Raw genomic sequence first — 4,586 nt, forward strand, 5'->3', positions numbered from 1 at the left:
ATATAAAATCCAAGACTAATATCATCAACAAAGCCAATGCTCTCCATATCATTGCACTTTTCATCACATATACATTTTGGGGGGCAAGCCTCATCTTTTAAGGTATCTATCATCATTAAAGTATTAAAATAACCTTCTTACATTACACTAAACAAATTGCCTTGCCTCTGAGGAAAAAACAGTATTAATTTTTTTCTTATCTCTATATCAATTAAACACAAAGCTTAAAAACATCTTCTCTAGCACAAAGTGTAATTCATTCAACATTATATTCTTCACCTCTCTCTCTCTCCTCTTTTGATGCTACAAATTACTACTATAAGTGCACTTTTAATACTACTATATACTGTGTTTGCTCTCCATAAAGTTAGCATGTACCAGTGATGCTGATAAAGAGGGATTACACATATCATTAACACTTGTTTTCAACCAATTTACTGGTGAAGTATACATCCTTCATGTACCACAGTGATCTACAGTCAATGAGGTCTACAAATTATGCATATGAAAATAAAACCATGTTGTGGGAAGGCAATGTTCTGCCCTAAATGTTGCACAATATCTTTTTTGCTGGCAATTTCCTTTCTTCAAAACTAAATAAGCCTTCTATATTGCATTCTCAAGTTGATGCAACATTTTTTTACATTATCATATCCACATCTTTTTTTTCTATTTAGGTATATCGAGTATATACATAGAACAAAGGGGGACGGAAAAATGGCAGTTGGTCAGTTACAGGTGTACTAAGGTCCCTACCAAACACTGTTGCCTAAAGGCAGTTGTACATATAAATATTTAATCATTACCTACTCAACAATTTGAATCTATTGCTAAAAGTTATTCAGTATGCGTAATTTGTATTTTCAAGGCTCTGCCAACCTTCAGCAACAGCATCTTTTCAGAATCTTGAGAGACACAATACTTGCAACGATGGTAGTCGAACCTTCGCACAAATGCCTCTTCCCTACCTTCTCCAGTCCCAACTACTTCAACAAGGCAAGACAGTTAATGATATGGTATTGTGTTGTATCACAGAAGTATATATTGCAGGAAGACAAAAGAAGCTAATGTTAATCTCTATTAGTATTTTATCAATAAAATTTACATCTGTAAGTTCAATCTCTTGAACTTCTACATCAAGTTTCTATAATGAGCAGCAGTTCTTGGTGAGCGTTTTATGGATGTTTTGAGCGCCATATCATGTTAAGCTGCTGTAATATTTTAAACCAGTTTAACTATTGCAATATACAATGGTGTTTATCTACACAGATGCTTTGTTATTCTTTACATTATGCATACATAGTATATTGTTACAGAACCCCAATCACAACATAGGCAAGAATTACAATAATAATAAAAAAAAGAAGTTAAAAGGTCATTAAGGATATTTAAAACCTCAGTATAACATTAAGTATACTCAATACATCAATCAGATTATAAGCAATGGCATTAAAATGATCTGTTACTTGATTCTATGTAACAACCACTTACGATGAACAGAGAAGTTATCAATAATTCATCACTGCTAAACTCTTAAAGCTGTTACCAACTTACTATAAGACACACACATAACAAAGATGTTGCATCAGCAAATAATATCCAGGTTAACCCAACAGCTCTCCGTTTAGCCAATTGCGTAATAAAAAATAAGGAGCACTTGTACACCAAAACAGTAGTAACTGCATCACAGAAAGAAGTAATATACAATATACATCAAAGTAAAGGAAAACCTGTGAGGAAGAAAAGAAAAAAAAAATAATAATAAGGGGACTAATTTTGCAACAGCTGAAATGCTTTCCAATATTCATTGTAAACTCCCTAGCAAGACAACAGAGGGACAATTTTAACACAAAACATGAATTCTTGCATGCTTCCAAAATCCAAATTTGCTTCTGTGGGCTTTGACTTAAGCCAAAAACGGACAGAAACAGTTTTAGCCAGTGTCTACAAACCAGACAAAATATAGAACAAATAGTTACAACCTCTACCTGCACCGCAACTGTACCTTTGCAGTACCTTGATTGCTATCTCATCGTCCCTATCAGTATCATCACATCTTTCTCTGCATGAAAAACTGATAGCAGACTCATTTCATCCTAATAAATACAGTAACAAATATGCAGTACTAGGACCCATATTTCCCTACCCTGGAGAGGCTGTTGTCATACTGAGATGACATTTCTACTACATCTCTCTATCTCAAGAAGAAGAAGAAGAAGAAGGAGAAGAAAGCCAATTTCTAGTTATCACAAATCTGGATACGGCTTTGTCCCTGTTGATTGAGAGAGGGGGTAATGAAGTACTGGACATATATAAAATAATAATAATAATTATTATTATTATAAAAATAATAAAAAATCCTATTATACCTGCATTACATAAATACAAAATACATTCAACAATTAATAACTAATCAGATCATATTCATAGAAAGATATGGATTGGATCAATAACATTTCATTTTTCAATCTAAGGATTTTATACGGTACGTGTTTCATGAACATAATTCAATGATCCTGTATTTTTTTTTTTTACTTTGAACTTTCATGAATTTCTTATTCTTCCCCTTTCAACATGACTTTCATTCTTAAAAAAATACGTCTAAAAGTACAAACTCTGTGTCTTCATATAATATTCACAGTAAAGTCAAGTCTAAGAAATATCAGATCTGTTGTAAAGAGCTAATGTAACTAGCTATACATTAAATAAAAAATTGCATGGGCGTGGCATCCTTTGTAATAAATCTAATACATTTTTGTTAAAATCTAATTTTGCCCAAATTAAAAAGATACAAAACTAATAAACACATACCAATTAGGTATGATAACTTAATGCATCATACAGCAACTATAAAATAAAAGTCAAGTTCGTTCTACCTTATTTCATGATGGAAACTGCTATACCAATAAAAATTATTCTTGAAAGATGGATGCCAGATATATCATTTGTATAAAAAGAAAGAAAGAAAGAAAGAACACAAAGATGAACAGAACAGAACAAGTGACCTTGAACATTCCTCTCCCTTCACTTGCCTTTTCAAAACTCACATTCACTGTGAACAATTTTACCAGCCCCCCATGAATCCTCAAGTTTATGCTCACAATGGACAGAAATTCTAATCAACCTTGTTCTTCTTTTCACTCGAGCTTACAATGGAATCGAAGGATGCTGACTGAACAGATGATGCAACTGACGTTACGTTCCTTACCCTAGAAAGGCACTCAATAGGAAAGCTTTTGATTACAAGTTAAACATTCCAAAGAGTTTCAATAAAATCTGGCATAAAGAGTAATCTCAACTCCTATGACGTGTTCATCACTGCATTGCATGCAAAATATATATCAATCAGTCAATTAACAAAAATATATACTAAAAGCTCAGACAAAGCACCACATAAACATTATGCATTAAAGATAACAGCAAATTTCTTTTACTTCAACATGAGCTGTAAGGGGCTGCCATGCCATTAATCTCGTCTTATCATGTCTAATTTTCACAATATGTCTAATTTTCACAATATGAAAATATTCTAAATTAATAAAAAAATTAGAAAAAAAAAAAAAAAAAAAATCTTCACATGAATGTGACCTAAGGAACACCACCACATCAACTTACACATTCATGACTAAGACAGCTATCAAGTTTGTATACAAGGTAAGGCACTTCCATAGACGGAAATATAATTTTTTTTTTTTCACGGTTTTCAAGTCTACTGACTATGGATCATTGAAACTTCCTCCCAAGTGATGATGCAATCATAATAATAAAATGCAAATAAACATATTAATAAAATAATATAAAAGTCATATTAGTAAAACAATATAATTACAAAAATATATGAAAAAGAGAAAAAAATGCAACTAATAAGAATCTGCACTGAAACTGTATACTTACATAAACATATTCACATGTTATGAAGAAAAAGAAATAATGATCAAGAAAATTATAATACTGAAAATGAAAATAAAAGAAAAATGGTATCCTTCCTGACTGTTGTTTTCAGAGATGCTTTCAATGATCCAGAATAAATCTTTAATAATTTCCTCCCCAGATACCTAGTAAAAAGTTTGAATCTCTAAATAAACACCTAAATCCATGACTTGACAATTTAGGAACCGACTTTGAAGGTGATTAAAAGTATCTTTGAATCGTCTACACTTCTTATGAGATTGACAACATGAAAACTGTTTACCCTAAAAACAACCAAAAAGATAATTTTTAAAATGAGGAAGAAAGGAAAAAATAGTGGGAAAAATAAATACCCTCGCAATGAGAAAAAGTCGTCTCCTAAAACAACTACGAGATTCATAAATAAAGAGTCCCATTACCATCAACTGAACTGTTCTATAAATATCACCAACTTATAGCAGTACATGAGAAGAAAATATCATTACCAGAGAAACAAGAGCAAATGACTGAATTAATGAGATACAAAGACTGACACTTAAAGACATTGTTCCTATACCATTTAAGAGGTAGTAACATGTTAAACTGACTGGACATTCCTGTAAACTTCAGTTTCCACTGTCATTCAAGTTGATGTCAGTGAGTAATAAGCAGATCAAAAGCTTCCAAAGGAGCACACA

The 4,586-nt window shown here is 31.9% G+C and overlaps 1 protein-coding gene across 1 annotated transcript in view; it reads right to left on the reverse strand.

The window, feature by feature from the left end:
• The window catches only part of l(1)G0289 (lethal (1) G0289), a gene marked incomplete in the record, with an annotated part of 37,669 nt that overhangs the window by 939 nt on the left and 32,144 nt on the right, over positions 1-4,586 (reverse strand). The window contains 1 exon segment of the mRNA XM_070145152.1: positions 1-4,586. This exon segment is cut by the window's left edge and continues 939 nt beyond it.

The sequence above is a fragment of the Penaeus vannamei genome, chromosome 33 (genome assembly GCF_042767895.1).
Source record: "Penaeus vannamei isolate JL-2024 chromosome 33, ASM4276789v1, whole genome shotgun sequence".
NCBI lineage: Eukaryota > Metazoa > Arthropoda > Malacostraca > Decapoda > Penaeidae > Penaeus > Penaeus vannamei.